Genomic DNA, 25286 nt, shown 5'->3' with positions numbered 1-25286 from the left:
CTAGCTACTGCCGATCTCATTCTCATTACTCCACTTGTCATGTCTTGTCAATCACACACACCTGGTGCTCATTCCCCTAATTAGTATGTGTATAAGTGTTCCCTCTGTTCCCCTTGTCTTTGTGAGTGATTGTTTATTGTGAGAGCATGTTAGCTCAGTTGAGCTACACAACATTGTATTTATACCAAGGTGGATGTTTTCCCTTGAGCTTGTTCCTTTTGATGCTTGGGGCGTTTGATATATGTGAACGCATTAAACTCTGGACTTCGGTATTTTACCTCCTGTGCCTGACTCCTTCATTTCACCTCGTCACAGAATCACTCACCCGATATGGAGCCAGCAGGAGAAGACCGCATGCCTGGAGTTGTAGCAAGGGTTCAGGAGCATTCATCGACGCTAGCCAGCTTGGGAGAAGCGATGGATCGGGTCCATCAGGCAGTTCAACGCCTGGAGAGAGGAAGACCTGATCTCGAGACCAGCTGGTCAACCGGATCCAGCTACCTACACCCCAGCCCCTGAACGGATCCAGATATCCCGGCCACCGGCGTTTGATGGGACGACGGCGCTATGTAAGGGATTTTTACTCCAGCTGGAGTTATACTTCTCCAGCATCAGACCGACACCCCTGGAGCGGGAGAAGGCATCTGTCCTCGTTTCCTGCCTTTGTGGGAAAGACCTGGAGTGGGCCAAAGTGGTGTGGAATGAGGGAGGTTCCGTGCTGGAGGTCTACGGGGAGTTTGCTCGCCTCTTTCGGGCAGTTTTTGATCACCCACCTGAGGGTCGAGAGGCGGGCGAATGACTGGTCCATTTAAGGCAGGGGACGAGGACCGCACAGGACTACGCACTGGAGTTCCGGATGCTGGCAGCGGGGTCTGGGTGGAACGAGCGGGCCCTAATCGACCATTTCCGGTGCCACTTAAGAGAGGACGTCCGACGGGTAGACATGGCCATCCGGCTGGACAATCTGCTGGCAGCCAGAGGATGTCCTTGTAGGGGTCTGCCTGTTCTCACTCCGGACGATTCTGACCCCGAGCAGATGGAGCTGGGAGGAGCCACCGGTCGAGAGAGCACAGGAGGACAGCGACAGTGCCACTCTGGTGGCACGAAGGGACAATCCACTTCACGTCGCCGTCAACGTTATTTTGGGTCTGGAGGCGGTAGGCAGGGTACTCACGCATCACCCCAGGTAATGAACACTCAAACGTGTTCAGAGCCCTTTGCGGCGCATTGTACTTTACCTATCTCCTTCCCCGATCACTTGGTAGGTTCCCAGTGTAAGGCGCTAGTCGATTCAGGCGCAGCTGGGAACTTCATGGACAGGGCATTTGCACGCCGTCACAGCATTTCATTGGTTCCCCTATCCATTCCACTCCCCATCAGAGCACTTGATAGTCGACCATTAGGGTCCGGGTTGGTTAAGGTGGTTAAGTCACCATAATTACGCAGGAGACGCATGTTGAGCAGATCAACTTTATGATTATTGAGTCTCCTGCTTACCCTGTAGTCTTGGGTATCCCGTGGTTAGCCCTTCACAACCCCAAGTTCTCATGGCCACAGAGGGTTCTTACGGGGTGGTCGCGTGAGTGCCAGGGTAGGTGTGTAGGTGTTTCCGTTGGTGCAAAATAATAACTGAACTTAAAATGACAACCCTTGATGATATCTTAACCCAATTGCATTCCATAACATTATTCAAGGATATCTCTCCTTCAAGACTAACTCTCTCACTTCATCCTTGTCCTGTTTGGAATGATATATAGGATTTTTGCCAAATTATAAACTTCTTCACAATTATCCTTATTATATCTAACCCCCAATTCAGCATGCCTCTAGGATTTACAGTGCGGGTGATCAAGTCACACTATAAAGCCAGGACAGATTGCAGAGGTAATTGAAATCATTCAATGAATTGTTCCATCAATAGTATACCACTCATTACCAACCGTCAAAACATTTCTTAAATGTTGTATCCCAAGTGTACGGTAAGTCTTTAGTACAGCTCTTTTCAAAATAAATCACACGGATTTACTTATCCCTCAGTAAATAAAAGCCCAAATTACATGTTTGCCCCTTTAAGATATTTAACTTCCATCCCGTGAAAAAACCTAAAATACAAATAAAAATCCTATACAGCTAACATTTCATACTAAGTGGGTTGTTTGTGGTTATTTGAACACCATATAGTAAAACAATAAACAAACAAAAAATGGCCAGGCCTTATTTATAGTCTCTGAAAATATTTCTAAGAAAAGAGAAAATCACTCCCCACTTTTTCCTGGAAGAAAAAGTACACATTTAGTTAGTTTCCATTTTGATACCTCTTAATCAGTCCAAACAATTTAAATTCAAAATTCTCACTCACACCTCACTATTGCCACATCTCCTGATCCCCCCACTCAGAAAACCCCCAAGAACATCACTTGTGACTGCTTCCTTCCCCGGTGAATTCCACAATCCAGTGCACATAAAACGAAATAAAATCCCGTAAGATTTAAACCCCTAGGCTTTTCCCTAGTCGCACTGCTACCACTCGATCACGCCCAACATGCTTTGTGACGTCAAACTCAAATCCCCAAATATGCTATCTCTTGCCTCGTTGGTTGTACTTTCCCACATACCCTGTGGCCCCCCTTCTACCAAAATAGTTTACTAATGTGATGATGGTTTCGCCCATTAGTGTCCTCGTCATTCGACGCCCATAACACTTTACTACAATCCACAACACACAAATTCAACCCCTCCAGTGATTGTTTAAATGCAGCATGATACACCATTTGACTATTTGTAACCCTCATTCACGCTGTCACCCATACATACTGTCAATTTACATTTCACCTTTCAGAATCCATTATCTTTGACCCTCGGAAGGATTCTTTAACCCCACTGAATGTAATACTTTTCCCTGTCACACATACAGTCAATTTCTCAGTGTAAGGAATCAGTGATATTTGATCCCAAGTATCTATTAAAATGTTGTTTGAGACGTGGGTCTCCTACATCTCCCTTATCATTCATACTGTAGGGGATTTCCATCAATCCCAGAAAAAAGACTCCCAATCAAGACACATCAGACATGATCATATTTCATTAAGCAGAATATACACCTACAGTGGGGAGAACAAGTATTTGATACACTGCCGATTTTGCAGGTTTTCCTACTTACAAAGCATGTAGAGGTCTGTAATGTTTATCATAGGTACACTTCAACTGTGAGAGACGGAATCTAAAACAAAAATCCAGAAAATCACATTGTATGATTTTTAAGTAATTCATTTGCATTTTATTGCATGACATAAGTATTTGATACATCAGAAAAGCAGAACTTAATATTTGGTACAGAAACCTTTGTTTGCAATTACAGAGATCATATATGTTTCCTGTAGGTCTTGACCAGATTTGCACACACTGAAGCAGGGATTTTGGCCCACTCCTCCATACAGACCTTCTCCAGATCCTTCAGGTTTCGGGGCTGTCGCTGGGCAATACGGACTTTCAGCTCCCTCCAAAGATTTTCTATTGGGTTCAGGTCTGGAGACTGGCTAGGCCACTCCAGGACCTTGAGATGCTTCTTACGGAGCCACTCCTTAGTTGCCCTGGCTGTGTGTTTTGGGTCGTTGTCATGCTGGAAGACCCAGCCACGACCCATCTTCAATGCTCTTACTGAGGGAAGGAGGTTGTTGGCCAAGATCTCGCGTGGCCCCATCCATCCTCCCCTCAATACGGTGCAGTCGTCCTGTCCCCTTTGCAGAAAAGCATCCCCAAAGAATGATGTTTCCACCTCCATGCTTCACGGTTGGGATGGTGTTCTTGGGGTTGTACTCATCCTTCTTCTTCCTCCAAACACGGCGAGTGGAGTTTAGACCAAAAAGCTCAATTTTTGTCTCATCAGACCACATGACCTTCTCCCATTCCTCCTCTGGATCATCCAGATGGTCATTGGCAAACTTCAGACGGACCTGGACATGCGCTGGCTTGAGCAGGGGGACCTTGCGTGCGCTGCAGGATTTTAATCCATGACGGCGTAGTGTGTTACTAATGGTTCTTTGAGACTGTGGTCCCAGCTCTCTTCAGGTCATTGACCAGGTCCTGCCGTGTAGTTCTGGGCTGATCCCTCACCTTCCTCATGATCATTGATGCCCCATGAGGTGAGATCTTGCATGGAGCCCCAGACCGAGGGTGATTGACCGTCATCTTGAACTTCTTCCATTTTCTAATAATTGCGCCAACAGTTGTTGCCTCCTCACCAAGCTGCTTGCCTATTGTCCTGTAGCCCATCCCAGCCTTGTGCAGGTCTACAATTTTATCCCTGATGTCCTTACACAGCTCTCTGGTCTTGGCCATTGTGGAGAGGTTGGAGTCTGTTTGACTGAGTGTGTGGACAGGTGTCTTTTATACAGGTAACGAGTTCAAACAGGTGCAGTTAATACAGGTAATGAGTGGAGAACAGGAGGGCTTCTTAAAGAAAAACTAACAGGTCTGTGAGAGCCGGAATTCTTACTGGTTGGTAGGTGATCAAATATTTATGTCATGCAATAAAATGCAAATGAATTACTTAAAAATCATACAATGTGATTTTCTGGATTTTTGTTTTAGATTCCGTCTCTCACAGTTGAAGTGTACCTATGATAAAAATTACAGACCTCTACATGCTTTGTAAGTAGGAAAACCTGAAAAATCGGCAGTGTATCAAATACTTGTTCTCCCCACTGTATAACATAAAACCCATAACCACTTTCCAGTATTTTAATCATTTCAACCTGCTGCGTTGATTTTAGTAAAAATACAAAATTGTTGTGTAATCAATCCAGAACCCACAAAAAGTTAGTCCTGTCCCCTAGTCCAAAATAAATGCTTCTCCAGCTACCCTGATTTGGTCCTCCCCACAGGTTCACTGGGCCCTGTGGAGCCTGTGTCTGAGACTGCCCCCCTCCAGCTGAGCTGGGCCCATTTTCTTGCCAAATACCCTGTTGTGGTTGCCTAGGCACCCACGGCTTGGTAGGACAATCCCTTCTCATATGTCCTGATTGATTGCACCCCCAGCAGACACCTGGTCTTCTTAGTCCACCATTCTGGTGTGTTTGATGCTGTGGTTGGTACCATTGATTCTTGGGTCCATTTTCATTATTCTTGTTTTGCCACTCTCCAGGGGATTGTTGTGTGTACACATTCACTACTGGTAAGGCAGGAGCTCTTTGGCCTTGCTGCTGAGGCTGTATCTGTTGACCTCCTTGGAGAACAGGTGTAGCTTGTGTTTTCTTTTTGTCCTTTCTTGTCAGCTCTCCCAGCTGCAACTGTCCCAGTTTTCTCAGAATCTCTCTCCACTGCTTCGCCAATTTCCGTTCATCCCTCCTTTATTTCTCCATTGCGTGGATAATATGGTCGCAGAATTCCTTGCGTGATGACGTTAGTCCCTCTGTCTCACTCTGTCCTTGATCAGAGTCAGCATACTCTCTCTCTCTCTCTCTCTCTCTCTCTCTCTCTCTCTCTGAAATAAAACACTCACTCACATGTGCTTTCGAACTACACTCTTATTTTCCTTTGTTCCCTTATCTTATCCCAAACCTATAAAATAGCCCTGGAGACTTTTCCTGTCCCTAGGTATTTTCCCAGTACCCTATTCGTTCTAGGTCACTAGACCACACCCTTCTTTCCCCGATCAATATCCTCGTTACTCTACTTTTCAAAAACTCTCCCGTTGTACTAAAATACAAAAGTTCAGATACGGGGAAAATAGAGTATCTGTTTTCCCGTGGTTCTCTTTCTAATCTTCGTCTCGGCATTTATTCCCAAACCTTGGCTTTCAACTCTCCCTTTTCCTTGTTTATATCTGGACTGCTAATCCCTATCCTAAATCCTCCTATCTAGATTTCTATTATTAATCTCCCTTACAGCTCGATTCGTACTCGCTAGTCTGTCTCTCTTTTACCCGTGAACTAAAACATGGCATTAGTAAAGTCTATTCCCAAACCCCCAATAACTACTAGTATATTTGCATTCGTATTACTAAAATACATTACTTTCCTCTGTCTACCCAAACAATTCACAGTTGAAATTCTAACTTCCCTATTAAATTGCTTTCCTTTGTTATCAATTCAAATCACGGCCTCAGCTCTATCGCAATTGCCAGTCCGCTATTCAATTTCTATAACTGTCCTTTCTGATTATGCTCAAATTAATAAAACACATACTTGCTATCGTTGACAAGCCTACATTTAATTCACACCCATGTTCAATTCAATATTCCAAATTACAACTACCCTCAATAGTTTTAAAATTATAAACTCATTCGGCGCCACAGAACATAACTTTATTTCCCTTCCCCTCCTATTCCTATGGAATAAGTTAGTCGTTCCCTCGAAACCACGCAACCTCCTAAATCCCAGTCTTCCACTATAACCAGAAAACCTAGATTTGTCAGTAATGCAGGACTATGCTTTATTGAAATGACAAATAAATCCTCCTTTATCCTAATTAAAATGGTCTGTATTTCTTGCACATACCATACTTATAATTTAGCAGTCAACGAGTCAACTCTACATTCATTAATTTGGTAACAGCTAACGAATTTAATCAAATGGATTAGTATTTTCTCCCCCTAATTTACTACAATTCCTTTACTATATCACCTCTGCTCCCGAAATGATAGTTATTATAATGCTTAACCTTTTCTATCACATGCCCTATCTACTGTCTCCCACCCCCCACGTACGTCTACGTATTTGGGCGCACAAGCCAGCACTCATATATTATTTCACTTTTACCCACTCTAATAATCACTTATCCGCACATAACGTTCATCATATTTTAATATTATTCATACCAACCACTGCATTCGTATTTCTAATGATTCTTTATTCCCGCAAGTTAATTTTACCATATCACATACACACACCGCTATTTACCAACGTACAATCAATATTCTTTGACATTCCACTATGGTTAATTTTACCATAGTCCTATATTACTCCTAAATTTCCCAACATTAATTACCCCCTAAAAGCTTGACTGAAATTCAATGTGTCGACGTCATCTGATCACCCCCGTACACGTGACCTGTTCCTCCAACAGGATTTCTCATACCCCTCCGGGAAAAGACACACACCTCCTTTTCTTCTTCTCCCAGTTATGTGAGAAGCCTCAAAACGACCTAAAATATAGTTCCTTTCCTTTCACTTTCTCCACAAAGAAAAGGCTATTATTTACAGGATTTATTTTTATTGTCCGATCACCCACACAGATAAGCAGCCACTCGTGCTTAAATGAGTCAGACAGAATGACCAGCAGGACGAACAAATGTGTCAGATGATTGAACGAAGCTGACCAAATGACAACTTAATCACAACTGAATAAACCACAGCCGCTCAAACAAACCATTCCCCCGTACAAGATGAGTAGACCTACTCTAATTACCTACTTGAGATGAACGGCGCGACTTCCAATTTATGGTGTCACCTACTTGGATGACCTACTTTTTTACCCAATTAGCTGTCTAATTTGTGCATCACCTCACCCAGGCTGATGCGTCACCTACCCGAGCAGCCTAACAATGATCAACACGTTAGAGCGGTATCCGTAGTGGACTTTTGGCTAGCCAACTACCCCCGAGCAGCCCTCTGGGGTGCTAATTTTAGCTCCCCAAAGCGGTATCCTTAGGATTTTTACAATAACATGTCATGCATGCTTAGTTCTCATTCCAACCAAAACTCTGCTCCTTCAGAAATTAAGGACCAAATTTAGCAGGAGAGAACCTTTCCGTACCCCACCCTCAGATTCAGCTTGATCGAAACACACAGCTCAAGTAAGAAGTAAGAACGCCGATTATCTTTGTTCAACAGTGGCCAGTGTGTGTGTGTGTTTTGTAAAAACCTCCTCCGATGGTAAAGCGCTCAAAGATCTCTTATAACCAGTCCCTTCGTGGTCGCCAATTATGTTGTGGAAAATCAATCACTGTACTTTATAAGAAATCAAACTATTTTCAGAGTTTTGGTTGCAACAAAAATGACTATTAGAGTTTCAACAAGGTCAGGCCGGTCTGCAGAGTAGCCCCGCCTCTCTCTTGCTCTCCCTCTATATATACACACCCCCTTCCGTCTCTCTCTTCACTTAAAATCCCTCCTACAGTTTCCCGCTCTTTTCCACTCCACGCCCACTTCCTTTGTCTCTGAGGGCGGCTAAACTCGACTTTTATTATGCACATAGTACTCCAACCAATCACCCCCCTGTCTTGCACAAACACTCATGTTTAGTTTAAACATGACAGGGCCCTAAATCCTTGAAACATACACAAACCCCACCCCATCATGCTGTAATCAAGAAGATACCAAGGAGACAAAGGTCTAGCCCAAACTCCATTCAACCCTGGTGCCGCTCCCTTCACGGTGTTTGAAGAGAGAGACACAAAATGCCAGAAGCTGGTTTCAGTCTCTGATCAGATAAGACAGCCATGGATTTAAGTCAGAGTGGAGCAATTTGACCCTAGGTCAGATTCCCCCTTTACCCCACACACACAGTGAAATGACCCAATTCAATTCCTGGCCCAGTAACAAAGAAATCTAACTCTATGCTCTTGATCAACCCAGTTCTACCTCATAGTCCATTAAACTCTACAGTTCATTAATAATAATTCACCACAGTCGCAGCTCCAATTACCTCCTTGTTGAAGGGTGGGCCGTCCCGGCTCCGCTGGTCTGCTGAGGCAGATTTGACCTTCAATAGATTGCGGGATCTGTTCACCTCAGCCCCAGTACTGGCTCACCCAGATCCATCACTACCGTTTGTAGTGGAGGTGGATGCGTCCGAGGTAGGGATAGGCGCTGTACTATCCCAACGTTCGGGCACGCCACCCAAGCTCCGCCCCTGTGCCTTCTTTTCTAAGAAGCTCAGCTCGGCGGAGCAGAACTACGGCGTTGGTGATCGGGAGCTGCTGGCTGTTGTCCGAGCTTTGACGGTGTGGAGACATTGGCTCGAAGGGGCGAAACACCCTTTCCTCGTCTGGACAGACCACCGTAACCTGGAGTACATTCGGGCAGCGAGGAGGCTAAATCCTCGCCAGGCCAGGTGGGCCCTCTTCTTCACCTGGTTTGATTTCACACGCTCATACATTCCGGGTACAAAGAACGTGAAGGCAGACGCACTGTCTCGGCTGTATGATACAGAGGAGAGGCCCAGAGACAACACCCCCATACTCCCGGCCTCATGCATTGTGGCGCCTGTAGTATGGGTGATGGATGCGGATATAGCGCAGGCATTATGCACAGATTCATCTCCACTGCAGTGTCCAGCTGGGCTGCAGTACGTGCCTGCGCTTATCCGTGATCATTTCATCTACTGGGCACACACGTCACCCTCCTCTGGTCATCCAGGTATAGGTCGTACAATGCGCTGCCTGACCGAGAAGTACTGGTGGCCTACCTTGGCTAAGGACGTGAGGGTGTATGTGTCCTCCTGCTCAGTGTGCGCCCAGAGTAAGGCACCTAGGCATCTCCCAGCGAGTAAGCTACAACCTTTACCAGTTCCACAACGACCATGGTCTCACTTAAGTATTGATTTCCTCACTGATTTTCCCCCCCTCACAAGGTAACACCACTATCCTGGTCGTTGTGGACCGCTTTTCAAAGTCCTGCCGCCTCCTTCCTCTGCCCTGTCTCCCCACGGCCCTACAGACTGTGGAGGCTCTGTTTACTCACGTCTTCCGGCACTACGGGGTACCAGAGGATATAATGTCTGACCGGGGTCCCCAGTTCACGTCTAGAGTTGTGAAGGCGTTCATGGAACGTCTGGGGGTCTCGGTCAGCCTGACCTCTGGATTTCACCCCGAGAGTAATGGGCAGGTGGAATCAGGATGTGGGTAGGTTCCTGCGGACCTACTGTCAGGACCGGCCGGGGGAGTGGTTGCTGGAGGCGAACGTGGGCAGCGTCCCAAGTCTCCTCCGTGCACCAAAACCAGTCATCCACCGCAGGAGCCTCGGTCTGGCGCCACGGTGCCAGAACTCTCTCCGCCACTCCTCCACTAACCTAACACCCTTCCAATGTGTTTTAGGTTACCAACCGGTTCTGGCACCGTGGCACCAGAGCCAGACCGAGGCTCCTGCGGTGGATGACTGGTTTTGACGCGCGGCGGAGACTTGGGACGCTGCCCACGTTCGCCTCCAGCGCGCCGTGCGTCGTCAGAAGGCCAACACTGACTGCCACCGCAGGGAGGCCCCGGTGTTCGTACCGGGGGATTGGGTCTGGTTCTCGACCCGGAATCTCCACCTGCCCTGCCGGAAGCTGAGCCCGCGGTTTGTGGGCCGTCCTGAGGAGAATTAATGAGGTGACATACAGGTTGTTACTCCCCTCTGATTACAGTATTAACCCCTCATTTCATGTGTCTCTCCTCAGGCCGGTGGTAGCTGGTCCGCTCCAGGAGTCTGAGGTGCGCGAGGTGCCTCCACCTCCTCTGGACATTGAGGGGGCCCCGGCGTACTCGGTCCATTCCATCCTGGATTCGAGGCGTTGGGGGCCTTCAGTATCTCGTGGAGTGGGAGGGGTACGGTCTGGAGGAACGGTGCTGGGTCCCAAGGCAGGACATCCTCGATCCCTCCCTGTTCGCCATTATGCACGTGCTCTATACACTGATCATACCCATACGCTGCTCCATACAACACACACTTATCTCACAGGTCGCGAACGAGGTAGGAGAACTGGGGACGATTATGTGTGTTCCTGTGACAGGGATAAAGATAAAGATACTGTATCTCTAGTTTTTACCAGCCTCTCTCAGACGAAGGCCAATAAGACCACTCCATTTGAGTTCGACAACACAGAGGCCTGGGGCACAGACTCCGTTGTCCTGGGGATCATGGGCTTCTGTCTCTACGTCCTGCTGGTGATCACCTCCCTGCCATCTGTAGGAGCAGCGCTCAGCTGGAGGGAGTTCAGCTTCGTACAGGTACAAGGAACATGTGTTTGTGTGCTTGCGTATATGTACGTCATAATCTAACCCACTCTTATCACTTCTGAGAATGTGTTTCTCTGAGAATTTCCTGCCGAGTCATGGCGCTGTATATAACATTGCTTCAACTATCAGAGCTGTAAAAATGGTGTTAAATAAATACGTCATAATTTGATCACTGAAGACACTTATGGTGTGTGCGCTCTCACCCACCAGTCCAAGCTGGGCCATCTGACTCTGCGGTTGTATACAGCCCAAGGCTTCCTGTACGGCTGGAACAAGTTCCTGCGTTCCTCCACCTACAAGTGGTACACCCCACCAGGCTACATGCAGTGTCTGGTCCTTCCCTCTGTGGTGCTGCTGCTCATCACCCAGTGTGGACCACAGCATCACCCGTATACGCCAGGGCTGGGAGAGGGGGGTGGCAGGAGACAAAAAGCAGCCACCTCTGAAAATAACTCCAGTGATGATTTTTTGTTTTGTTATTGATCGGTCTGCTCTCACGCAGGACTCTAAATGAACTGCTCCTAACTTCAAAATTAAGGAGCACCAGAAGAAATGATTTTTATAAAACTGCAAATGATGGTCCCATCGTTCTTAATTGTCATCAGTTGTTACATTGATGAAGTAGAATGCATCACTAGAGTGGGCAAGACATTAGAATAAAAGCAACTTTTAATAATTGTATTGGCAAGTGTAACAGCAAACAAAGTAATTATAGGTGATTCGTTTTGGACAAACAGATCCAAAACATTTATTGTATTTAAAAGTGCAACTACAACCTTATCCATTACGGCTTTCAGATAGTTATGCAATAATATTTACGTTGTATTAAGGCAACATGCTGACTATGAACTGATACTTGGATAATGAAATAAAATGTTCAGTCTCCTCACAATAATCAATTTATCTAGAATCCAGCTAATAAATCAACTTGCTTACCTTCTGCATTTGCGTGCTCAACCTCGACATGTCCAACGAGAATGTTTGATGGACATCCCCCACAAAAAAATAAGAAAACGGGCATAAACAACTTCGCATTCCTTCAACATTTGTTTCAACGTCAATCATAAAGATGTAAGGTGAGGCGTACAGTTCAGCAGCAGTTTCTTCCAGGATAGTGTCCGCGATGGTGCCATTGTTTGCACAGGACACCTCGTTTCCATAAACCGGGTTGATTTGTAATCCATTCTTTTTCTGAGTGCGTAACATTGGTCTGAATTTGATAAAGGCCCTCTTTGGCAATGCAGTAAGTGGGGTTACATTTCTGTGTTCCAACAGTAAGGTTAACGAAGTAGACGGAAGTCAGCGAGTAAAGTCGAGGGAGGTGCATCTGCAACAGACAAGTCAGACACCATAATGGTTTTCCAACCGCAAGGCTCAGATCAACATGTCAGTGTCAACATCACTATTGTTTCTAAACATTTTTAAATGGTTAAGTGAACTTCACTGAAACCGTATGTACAAATAAAATCAGTTAAAGTCTCAAATATTACTAATTTGTATTCCCTGTAGCTTTAGAATCGCGACAAAGTTGGTTCCTGTTTGTCACAGTCGCATTCTCAAACCAGAAAACTCCTAATTGGTTGGTTGACAAATAGTGCCTCCCACAATGCAGATGGCTCCATGTTGCTGAAAAGCAACTGCAGCGGCTTGAAGGAGACTAACTGCATGACCTTTCATCACATGGTTTTTGTAAGGTTCACGCCAGTCGACATGTAGGCGCAAGTCTAAAGATTTTTATCCATAATGTAACACTTTGAAAGGCTGTGACGATCATCGTTTTCACCGCCAGAGACCGAAGAGGAATCGAGACATCCCACCTGCTGGTTCAATTGAAGTAAATTAAGTAGACCAGACCCAGCTGCTATCACATTGGGGTCTATGGGAGAGCCACCCCATTAAGCAGACAGGAACCCTAATGGTAAACAGCCTGCGTGAACTCATTTCTTTGGCCACCGCCTTTCAAAGCGTGTTGCGTTATGGGGACGTAATTTTGCTGCGCCAACACGCCAATTATCTTAGTAGGATCTCAAATGTTGAAAACCAACCCTACCCACCTAAAATTGCAGATAGTTTGTCAATAATGCTGTAGATGCTGGATAATACGATGCCTCTGGTTTAATGTTCTGCTTTGGGCAAGAGTTTGTATATTACTCGAAAATATTGCTGGTGGATGTGTTACGCTCATCCAATTGCAGTCTACTGTAGGGAGAATGTCAGTTCCTTATATGTTGTCCACACAACAGATAAGACCAGTCCGGAAAGACCAGTATGGCATTGCAATTGTGAATTACCAGACAGCATGATAGAAAATTGATTTGACTTAATTGATTTGGTTTATTAAAAGTTTGAATGTTACAGTCGGACTGCTTGTTCCCCAGCAGTACTCGATCTGAAGTCTGGAAGTCCAGGGCCCCCCAGCTGAGAACGTTTCCAGGAGTGAAATTTGTCTGGTTAGTGTACCTCTGGATCTCACAGGGAGACAGCAGGTTGTCCCACATGTGGACATCAGTCAGCATGCCAACGAACGACTGCTGCCGGGCAAAAAACCTGCCAAACTTAACCTGCTCCTGAAACAGTAAACATTTGTTCAGTAATAGAATGCTTGCTTGTTCTGTTCAGTGTTAAATGCTTTATTTCACTAGAGCACTACCGTATGTGGCCAAAGTAACACTGTAAGCGGAATAGGGTTTCATTTAAAACAGCCATGGTTTTGTACTAATCCTACCTGTCCAAGGATGATGGTTTTTCCTTTGATGGCTTCAGATTGGAGGAATTTCCTGGTGCTGGGTTTGCCATCCAGCCACAGCTGTCCAAGGCCTGTCTCAGAGGCCCAGGTGGCACAGATAGAGTGCCAGGTGTTGAGGGTGTAGTCCTGACCATCAAAGATTGCTATGCCGTGCTTGGAACGTTGTTCGAGTTCGCCTGCCGCAGTCCTCTTGATGACAAAAGCGTCATCTTTAGTAGGTGTGGCAAGAGAGAACAGGATATGGTTCCTTCTGAGGTCTGTGAAGAACCTGGAGAGACAGGGAGAAACTGTTAAGGTTCATGATATCATACAGTTAGCAAAAGATTCACATACCATCCATTAGTCAATAAAAACAAAAACTTCAGTTTCAGGGTGTGAGATGTCAGTGTTTACCGGAGACAAACAGTCATGGCAGTGAACTTCTCTCGAGAGTGTCACGGTTTCGGCCGAGGCTGCTCCTCCTCCTTGTTCGGGCAGGCTTCGGCGGTCGTCGTCTCCGGAGTACTAGCTGCAACCGTTCGTTGTTTCTGTGTTTGTTTGGTTTGGTCTGTTTTGGTACACCGGTTTCTCATTTTGTCTTGATTATGTGTCCTTTAAGTTCTCGTTGTTTCTGTTTTGTGGTTGTGTGTAGTTGTTCCTTGTCAGCTGGTGCTTCCAGTCAGTTTATGCTCCATTTGTATTTAGATAGAGAGTCCGCACTTGTTGTGCGTGTTCAGCATTTATACGCTGTGTGCGTTATATTTTCTCGTGCCTCCGGCTCTAGTTGTAGCCGTTCATTTTTGTGGACTTTACTATAGGATTTTGGACTAGCATCTGATTCCTACACCACACCTACGCCCGCTCTGACAGAGAGGTCATTAGTCTCACGTGAGCTGTGTTGGTCTCTTGTGGAAAGGTCAACATCTTACCTGAGGTCTGCAGACAGAATGTAGTGAAAAAGTTACCTGATCAAAACAGCTTTATTAATTTCACCTTTAGGTATATGTAGTCTTAAATATTTACATTTCAACCCACTTAAAAAAACTGCTACAAAGTTCACACTCTGGCGAGAGTTCAAATACTGACCAAACAAAATCCCCACACATGACAAAATAAGTTGGTTATTTACTTTCATTACCGTTAACACAGTGACTAGCTTACCTTGAGGTACAGCACAGCATGTTGTAATCACCACAAGTACTAATAGGAATTTCTCCATTGGTAAGGATACGTTTTAATTTTTTTCCAATCAATTAACTGTTTCTGTTACAGCGTCATGCACTGCAGAATAGAGAGAAATAATGTTAGTTTGGTCAGATATAAGTAGTGGTGGCAGTGGTGATTAAGGAGAGTGAGGACAGGTGTGGAGGCTGATTGGCAATGAGTAGCAGCAGGTGCACGTTGAGTTAATAGAGGAGCTGCGTTCAAGGCAGCTAGTTGAAAGTGTTACATTCAAGTCTGGTCCATAGAGTTAGTTAGAGGACCCATCTTTGTATATTTCAGTATGGTGTCTGTGAGAACAAGGGAAGTGCCATTGAGGCCATCTCCATTTTAAAGTAGTCAATTTTCTTCTGCTTTTGTATTTGAAAAAAGCATAAAGCTAATATTGGTGGTGGAAGCCCCAAATGGCAATATCCATACAGAACCGGGTTACATCCATGATGAGTCCTCTGGGTGTGTCTCTTGCATCTCCTTTGTAAGTTAGTATCTTCCAGGTGCTGAACCCCTCTGGCACAGGTGTACTGCCAGGTGTACTGACCAGTGCTAGGGTTTCCAGGCTGGAGGGATTTATGTCGCAGCGCTTCAGCAGGTCCTCCAGCGGAGTGTTTGGCTGTGTTGAGTTGGCGGTAGAGAACTCAGCGGGGGAGGCGTGATCAGGCATGTGGATCACGTGGCCGAGCCAGTAAAGGTGTCATTTAACCATGCTTGCCTCAATGCAAGACTACTTGGTGTTGGCGAGGATCTCGATGTTGGGTACTCTGTCCTCCCAGGTTAGCCCTGGATTCTAAATAGAGTGTGGATTTTGTTGCCAAGGGAGCACATAGGGGAGAGGGCAGCACCGAGGTAGATGAAATGGGGTACCACTTTGAGGGGAACACTGGAGAATGCAGATGAGAGTTGAGCAATTATTTATGTCTTCTGGGTATTGACTTGGAGGCCAACAGAGAGGTAGGAGGAGACCATAGGTGTGTTCAACAAGGATTTTGTTTGCGAACATTCGCTGCGAACTATGTTTGTTTTCAACCGAGTTTGTTGAACGTTTTTAACGTTCCATTTCTGTTAGTCTTGGCAAGCTGAAATGGATGTGGCAGGAAGAGCAGCTGTGCTTGCTGCAGCAATTGTGGAAGATTTTTTAGATTTTGTTCCCGATCCTATTGAAGCACTGTTTCCCCTACTAGCAGTTGCTATATATGGGATTGAAGATGAGTCCGGTTGAATACTGAATTATGTGGAGGAGGTGATCCCGACATAAAGTGACCACTCCTTTCGATCTCACTCTCACCCTTGATGGGTCAGGAGACCTTCCAGGTAATTTGCAATACATTCGCATATTATATTTTGTATCAGATGTATTATTTATGATATGTGTGTACTCCTTTTTAATAATACAAACAACCCCAGCCTCAATGATCTAGCTAGCTTGCCAACCACAGCTTTGCAGTCTCCATTTGCGTTGTTTGGTCAGTAGAATTGCCTCTTATGCAACTGAATTACAAGAAAGGAAAAAAAAAGTATATTTCCATATCAAAACATAGGCCAATACATGATGTTTCACTGTCCAGATGTAAAAAGTAATGATTTACCAATAATTTACCAATCATTAATTTATTTAGTAACACCATCCTCATATGTCATATCCTACTATTAAAGATACTCTGCACTGTAAAACTTTGTAAGCTGCCTATCAATAGGCTACTGTCTCCATCTACTGGCAGATTTTGCATTGCAACTTGCAGTAAATCAACAACGCCAATGAATAACAGATTACTCAAGATTGTTGAGTGTTCTCAGCTGAAAGACAGATCTATCAGATTCGTATTTTGCTTTGTTCCAGATACTGTGTGAGGACCTGGCTCCTCTAGTGTCTCATAGAGGTGGACCCATTGAAAATAGGGTGTTGGCCTCCCTGTGGCTGATGGCCAACCAGGAAAGTTTCAGGGGTGTGGTGGACTAGTTCAACCTCAGCAAAGGAACATTGCATCACCACTTCATTCAAGTGTTCACAGGCCTCACCCAGATGGTGCCTGAATATGTGAAGTGGCCTTCTGTAGAGCAGTTGCCAGTGGTAGAGGCCACGTTCGAGAGAAAGACGAGGTACTGGCCCACAGGCTCTCTGTGTGTGTGTTTGTAACCTCTGCAGGTGTTCAAGGTGTGTGTGTGTGTTCTCTCCAGGTGTGTCCCATCATGTCTCTGATCATGCTGTCTCTCTGTTACCTGCCTGGTGTCCTGGCTTCCTTCCTGCAGCTCTACAGAGGCACCAAGTACAGGTCAGACCTCTGTGTGTTTGCATACATGTATGTTCATACAATGTTGCATATGTATTTATGTAGATTATAAGTGTTTATGTATGTTTAACATCAGGCGCTTCCCTGATTGGCTGGATGCTGTGCAGGAAACAGCTGGGTCTTCTGGCACTGGGGTTCGTCGTTATGCACGTGCTCTATACGCTGATCATACCCATATGCTGCTCCGTACAACACACACTTTCCTGCAACCCGCCTCACCCAATGTAGCTACTGTAGCTACTTGCTATTAGCCACCGTTAGCGGTCTTCACCACTGTCCTTGGCCTGCACTACCCGATGTTCCAGGTAACCTTGAGCTAGCCTCGAGCCAGGCCCATCTCCCAGCTATCTACCTCTCTGTCAACCGGACGGGACCTCCTAGTGTCGACACGGAGCCCCGCCGATCCATCACGACTGGTCTGCAGACGTAATCGTCTGATGTGGTTTCAATAGGCTTCCCGTTGCGACGACCACGAAGATCCATCTGCTAGCCCCGGCCCGCTAGCACGCGCAATCAACAGCCGTGCCTCCTGCTCGCCTGTGCTTTAGCAGCCTACGATCTGCTCCCGGACTTACATAGTGCTGTTCACTGGACCTTATGATCACTCAGCTACACAGCTAATGCCTGCTGGACTGTTCCTTTACACGGTACCCCATCCTGTTTATCTGTTTAGCCTCAGCCCAAACTTTCATTGCCATTACCAGTTGTTGTCTTAGCCCTCTCGAATAACACCTGTGATTGCATTATGCCTCTCTCCCATGTCAATATGCCTAGCCTATTGCTGTTTGGGTTAGTTCTTATTATACAATTTCACTGTAGAGCCCCAAGTTCAGCTCAACCAGCCTCAGAGAGCTCCTTTGTCCCACCCCCCATACACGCGGAGACCAGCTCAATCGGTACCTCCAGTGATGCTCTCTTTCATAGTTACCCAATGCTTAGGTGTACCTCCACTGTACTCATATCCTTCCATATCCTTGTCTGTACATAATGCCCTGAATCTATTCTACAACACCTGGAAATCTGCCCCTTTTCTCTGTACCCAACGCACTAGAAGACCAGTTCTTAAAGCCTTTAGCCGTATCCTTATTCTATTCCTCCTCTGTTCCTCTGGTGATGTAGAGGTTAACTCAGGCCCTGTAGGCCCCAGTATCACTCCTACCCCCCAGGCGCTATCATTTGTTGACTTCTGTAACCGTAAAAGCCTTGGTTTCTTGCATGTTAACATCAGAAGTCTCCTCCCTAAGTTTGAGTTATTCACTGCGTTAGCACACTCTGCCAACCCTGATGTTCTAGCAGTGTCTGAATCTTGGTTTAGGAAGGCCACCAAAAATTCAGAAATGTCCATTCCGAACTACAACATTTTCCGTCTAGATAGAACTGCTAAAGGGGGCGGAGATGCAATCTACTGCTCTATCATACTATCCAGGTTTGTGCCCAAACAGTTTGAGCTTCTACTTCTAAAAATCCACCTTTCCAGAAATTAGTCTTTCACTGTTGTCGCTTGCTACAGACCCCCCTCAGCCCCCAGTTGTGCCCTGGAAACCATATGTGAATTGCTTGCCCCCCCATCTATACTCAGTTCGTACTGCTTGGTGACCTAAACTGGGATATGCTTAACAGCCCGGCCGTCCTACAATCTAAACTAGATGCCCTCAATCTCACACAAATTATCAAGGAACCTACCAGGTACAACCCTAGATCTGTAAACATGGGCACCCTCATAGATATCATCCTGACTAATTTACCCTCTAAATACACCTCCGCTGTCTTCAACCAGGATCTCAGCGATCACTGCCTGCGTTCGTAATGGGTCCGCGGTCAAACGACCACCCCTCATCACTGTCAAACGCTCCCTAAAACACTTCAGCGAGCAGGCCTTTCTAATTGACCTGGCCCGGGTATCCTGGATGGATATTGACCTCATTCCGTCAGTAGAGGATGCCTGGATGTTCTTCAAAAGTGCTTTCCTCTCCATCTTAAATAAGCATGCCCCATTCAAAAAATTCAGAACTAAGAACAGACTTGACTGCCCTTGACCAGCACAAAAACATCCTGTGGCGTACTGCATTAGCATCGAACAGCCCCCGCAATATGCAACTTTTCAGGGAAATCAGGAACCAATATACACACTCAGTTAGGAAAGCAAAGGCTAGCTTTTTCAAACAGAAATGTGCATGCTGTAGCACTAATTCCAAAACGTTTTGGGACACAAGTCCATGGAGAATAAGACCACCTCCTCCCAGCTACCCACTGCACTGAGGCTAGGAAACACTGTCACCACCGATAAATCTACGATAATCGAGAATTTCAACAAGCATTTTGCTACGGCTGGCCATGCTTTCCACCTGGCTACCCCTACCCTGGCCACCAGCTCTGCACCCTCCGCTGCAACTTGCCCATGCCCCCCCGTCGCTTCTCCTTCACCCAAATTCAGATAGCTGATGTCCTGAAAGAGCTGCTAAATTTGGACCCCTACAAATCAGCTGGGCTAGACAATCTGGACCCTTTCTTTCTAAAATTAGCTGCCAATATTGTCGCAACCCCTATTACTAGCCTGTTCAATCTCTCTTTCGTATCGTCTGCGATCCCCAGAGATTGGAAAGCTGCCACGGTCATCCCCCTCTTCAAAGGGGGTGACACTCTAGATCCAAACTGTTACAGACCTATATCCATCCTGCCCTGCCTTTCGAAAGTATTTGAAAGCCAAGTTAAACAGATCACCGACCATTTCTAATTCCACCGTACCTTCTCCACCATGTAATCTGGTTTCCGAGCTGGTCATGGGTGCACCTCAACCACGCTCAAGGTCCTAAACGATATAATAACCGCGATCGATAAAAGACAGTACTGTGCAGCCGTCTTCATCGACCTGGCCAAGGCTTTTGACTCTGTCAATCACCACATTCTTATTGGCAGACTAAATAGCCTTGGATTCTCAAATGACTGCCTCACCTGGTTCACCAACTACTTCTCAGATAGAGTTCAATGTGTCAAATCGGAGGGCCTGTTGTCTGGACCTCTGGCAGTCTCTATGGGGGTGCCACAGGGTTCAATTCTTGGGCCGACTCTATTCTCTGTGTATATCAATGATGTCGCTCTTGCTGCTGGTGACGCTCAGATCCACCTCTACGCAGACGACACCATTTTGTATACATCTGGCCCTTCATTGGACACTGTGTTAACAACCCTCCAAACGAGCTTCAATGCCATACAACACTCCTTCTGTGGCCTCCAACTGCTCTTAAACGCTAGTAAAACTAAATGCATGCTCTTCAATCGAATGCTGCTTGCACCCGCCCGCCCGACTAGAATCACTACTCTCGGCGGGTCTGACTTAGAATATGTGGACAACTACAAATACCTAGGTGTCTGGTTAGACCGTAAACTCTCCTTCCAGACTCACATTAAGCATCTCCAATCCAAAGTTAAATCTAGAATCTGCTTCCTATTTCGCAACAAAGCCTCATTCACTCATGCTGCTAAACATGCCCTCGTAAAACTGACTATCCTACCGATCCTTGACTTCGGCGATGTCATTTACAAAATAGCTTCCAACACTCTACTCAGCAAATTGGATGTAGTCTATCACAGAGCCATCCGTTTTGTCACCAAAGCCCCATATACTACCCACCATTGTGACCTGTACGCTCTCGTTGGCTGGCCCTCACTACATGTTTGTCGCCAAACCCACTGGCTCCAGGTCATCTATAAATCACTTATAGGCAAATCCCCGCCTTATCTTAGATCATTGGTCACCATAGCAACACCCACCCGTAGTATGCGTTCCAGCAGGTATATCTCACTGGTCATCCCCAAAGCCAACACCTCCTTTGGCCGCCATTCCTTCCAGTTCTCTGCTGCAAATGACTGGAACGAACTGCAAAAATCTCTGAAGCTGGAGACCCTTAACTCCCTCACTAACTTTAAACATCAGTTGTCAGAGCAGCTTACCGATCACTGCACCTGTACACAGCCCATCTTTAATTAGCCCACCTCATCCCCATATTGTCATTTACATTATTTATTTTGCTCATTTGCACCCCAGTATCTCTATTTGCACATCATCTTCTGCACATCTATCACTCCAGTGTTAATACCAATTTGTAATTATTTTGCACTATGGCCTATTTATTGCCTTACCTCCATTTGCACACACTGTATATATAGATTTTCTATTGTGTTATTGACTGTACGTTTTGTTTATTCCATATGTAACTCTGTGTTGTTGTTGTTTTTAATCGCACTTCTTTGCTTTATCTTGGCCAGGTCACAGTTGTAAATGAGAACTTGTTCTCAACTGGCTTACCTGGTTAAATAAAGGTGAAATAAATAAACACTTATCTCACAGGTCGTCAATGAGGTAGGAGAACTGGGGACGAGTATGTGTGTTCCTGTGACAGGGTTTAAGATAATACTGTATCTAATGGATCTCTAGTTTTTACTATCCTCTCGCTGTCTCTCTCAGACGAAGGCCAATAAGACCACTCCATTTGAGTTCAACAACACAGAGGCCTGGGGCACAGACTCCTTTGTCCTGGGGATCCTGGGCTTCTGTCTCTACGTCCTGCTGGTGATCACCTCCCTGCCATCTGTAGGAGCAGCGCTCAGCTGGAGGGAGTTCAGCTTCGTACAGGTACAAGGAACATGTGTTTGTGTGCTTGCCTATATGTATGTCATGATCTAACCCCCTCTGTTAGCACTCATTCACTTCTGAGAACGTGTTTCTCTGAGAATCTCCTGCTGAGTCATGGCGCTGTAGATAACATTGCTTCAACTATCAGAGCTGTAAAAATGGTTGTTAAATCAATACGTCATGATTTGACATGTGCTCTCCCCCACCAGTCCAAGCTGGGCCATCTGACTCCGCGGTTGTATACAGCCCATGGCTTACTGTATGGCTGGAACAAGTTCCTGCGTTCCTCCACCTACAAGTGGTACACCGCACCAGGCTACATGCAGTGTCTGGTCCTTCCCTCTGTGGTGCTGCTGCTCATCACCCCGTGTGGACCGCAGCATCACCCGTATACGCCAGGGCTGGGAGAGAGGGGTGGCAGGGGGGCAGGAGACAAAAAGCAGCCACCTCTGAAAATAACTCCTGTGATAAATGGTTGTTTTTACATACCTTAGTTGAATGCACGTAAGTAAGTCTTAACAAGAGCTTCTGCTAAATGAGTAAGATGCTATGCAAATATACACTGCTCAAAAAAATAAAAGGGAACACTTAAACAACACAATGTAACTCGAAGTCAATCACACTTCTGTGAAATCAAACTGTCCACTTAGGAAGCAACACTGATTGACAATACATTTCACATGCTGTTGTGCAAATGGAATAGACAACAGGTGGAAATTATAGGCAATTAGCAAGACACCCCCAATAAAGGAGTGGTTCTGCAGGTGGTGACCACAGACCACTTCTCAGTTCCTATGCTTCCTGGCTGATGTTTTGGTCACTTGAATGCTGGCGGTGCTTTCACTCTAGTGGTAGCATGAGACAGAGTCTACAACCCACACAAGTGGCTCAGGTAGTGCAGCTCATCCAGGATGGCACATCAATGCGAGCTGTGGCAAGAAGGTTTGCTGTGTCTGTCAGCGTAGTGTCCAGAGCATGGAGGCGCTACCAGGAGACAGGCCAGTACATCAGGAGACGTGGAGGAGGCCGTAGGAGGGCAACAACCCAGCAGCAGGACCGCTACCTCCGCCTTTGTGCAAGGAGGAGCAGGAGGAGCACTGCCAGAGCCCTGCAAAATGACCTCCAGCAGGCCACAAATGTGCATGTGTCTGCTCAAACGGTCAGAAACAGACTCCATGAGGGTGGTATGAGGGCCCGACGTCCACAGGTGGGGGTTGTGCTTACAGCCCAACACCGTGCAGGACGTTCGGCATTTGCCAGAGAACACCAAGATTGGCAAATTCGCCACTGGCGCCCTGTGTTCTTCACAGATGAAAGCATGTTCACACTGAGCACGTGACAGACGTGACAGAGTCTGGAGACGCCGTGGAGAACGTTCTGCAACATCCTCCAGCATGACCGGTCAGTCATGGTGTGGGGTGGCATTTCTTTGGGGGGCCACACAGCCCTCCATGTGCTCGCCAGAGGTAGCCTGACTGCCATTAGGTACCGAGATGAGATCCTCAGACCCCTTGTGAGACCATATGCTGGTGCGGTTGGCCCTGGGTTCCTCCTAATGCAAGACAATGCTAGACCTCATGTGGCTGGAGTGTGTCAGCAGTTCCTGCAAGAGGAAGGCATTGATGCTATGGACTGGCCCGCCCGTTCCCCAGACCTGAATCCAATTGAGCACATCTGGGACATCATGTCTCACTCCATCCACCAACGCCACGTTGCACCACAGACTGTCCAGGAGTTGGCAGATGCTTTAGTCCAGGTCTGGGAGGAGATCCCTCAGGAGACCATCCGCCACCTCATCAGGAGCATGCCCAGGCGTTGTAGGGAGGTCATAAAGGCACGTGGAGGCCACACACACTACTGAGCCTCATTTTGACTTGTTTTAAGGACATTACATCAAAGTTGGATCAGCCTGTAGTGTGGTTTTCCACTTTAATTTTGAGTGTGTGACTCCAAATCCAGACCTCCATGGGTTGATACATTTGATTTCCATTGATAATTTGTGTGTGATTGTGTTGTCAGCACATTCAACTATGTAAAGAAAAAAGTATTTAATAAGATTTCATTCATTCAGATCTAGGATGTGTTATTTTAGTGTTCCCTTTATTTTTTTGAGCAGTGTATATTTTAAAACTCCACAGGGTCACTGTATCTTGCCCACAGGTACAGATCTACCCTTCACAAATGCTATCTTTAACTATTAGGGCAGCAAATGAAAAACTGACTTCAGATCAGTGTCTAGGATACACTTCATCCTACTCCCGATATATATTGTTTACTGTTAGGCAACATCTTTAGATGGGGAACAGACAGGTTTTCCCTGGTTTTGGCAAACAGACAAACGATTTTATGTCCTGAAGGCATACTGGAGCGCTTATCCTCCTTCACTGACTGCAGAGGAGATGGACATTATCCCCAGATAGATCTTTTTGGTAAACATGGACAGCGGTATTATTTTTTCCTGAAAGTGTTTCTCCTCAGCAATTTAGGAGCACTAGAAAAAATGATTTTATAGAACTGCAAATGACGGTCCCGTCATTCTTAATTGTCATCAGTTTTTACGTTGATGAAGTAGAACGCATCACTAGAGTGTATTGGCAGGTGTAACAGCAAACAAAGTAATTATAGGTAATTTGTTTTGGACAAACAAATTTGGTACAAAACATTTATTGTATTTGAAAGTGCAACTACAACCAATCCATTACGGCTTTCAGATAGGTAGGTATGTAATAATATGTACGTAATAATATGTACGTTGTATTAAGGCAACATGCTGACTATGAACTGATACTTGGCTAATGAAATAAATGTTCAGTCTACACACAATGTATCAATTTATTTTATAAATCTAGCTAATAAATCAACTTGCTTACCTTCTGCATTTGCGTGCTCAACCTTGACATGTCCAACGAGAATGTTTGCTGGATGTCCCCCACAAAAAAAAAAAAAAAGTTTAGCTGCAGTTTCTTCCAGGATAGTGTCCGCGATGGTGCCATTGTTTGCACAGGACACAGTTTCCATAAACTGGGTTGATTTGTAATCCATTAATTCTCTGGGTGTGTAACATTGGTCTGAATTTGATAACGGCCCTCTTTGTAAGTGGGGTTACATTTGTGTTCCAACAGTAAGGTTAACGAAGTAGACGGAAGTCAGCGAGTAAAGTCGAGGGAGGTGCATCTGCAACAGACAAGTCAGACACCATAATGGTTTTCCAACCGCAAGGCTCAGAACATGGCAGTGTCAACATAGCTGTTGTTTCTAGAAGTTCATAAATGTTAAACATTACTGACACCGTATGTACAATTAAAAAGCAGCTAAAGAAGTCTCAAATATCACTAATTTGTATTCCCTGTAGCTTTAGAATCGCGACAGTCAGTTCCTGTTAGTCACATTCCCAAACTAAATTGGTTGACAAATATTGCCTCCCACAACGCAGATGGCTCCATGTTGCTGAAAAGCAACTGCAGCGACTTGAAGGAGACTAACTGC

General features: G+C 45.8%; 1 pseudogene across 1 annotated transcript in view; it reads left to right on the top strand.

Annotated features, from left to right (window-relative positions):
- Window positions 1-22253, top strand: part of LOC311139952 (metalloreductase STEAP4-like) — a 28455-nt pseudogene extending 6202 nt beyond the window's left edge. The window contains exons 4-10 of the transcript in view: window positions 10711-10927; window positions 11147-11325; window positions 15367-15508; window positions 17055-17149; window positions 17244-17353; window positions 21603-21800; window positions 22010-22253. The product of the transcript in view is annotated as a metalloreductase STEAP4-like (transcript). The remainder of the gene's footprint in view (window positions 1-10710; window positions 10928-11146; window positions 11326-15366; window positions 15509-17054; window positions 17150-17243; window positions 17354-21602; window positions 21801-22009) is intronic.
- Window positions 22254-25286: the final 3033 nt, after the last annotated feature.

This window comes from Coregonus lavaretus, assembly GCF_964263955.1.
Source record: "Coregonus lavaretus genome assembly, chromosome: 13".
Lineage (NCBI taxonomy): Eukaryota > Metazoa > Chordata > Actinopteri > Salmoniformes > Salmonidae > Coregonus > Coregonus lavaretus.
This window is presented reverse-complemented; position numbering and strand designations above follow the sequence as displayed.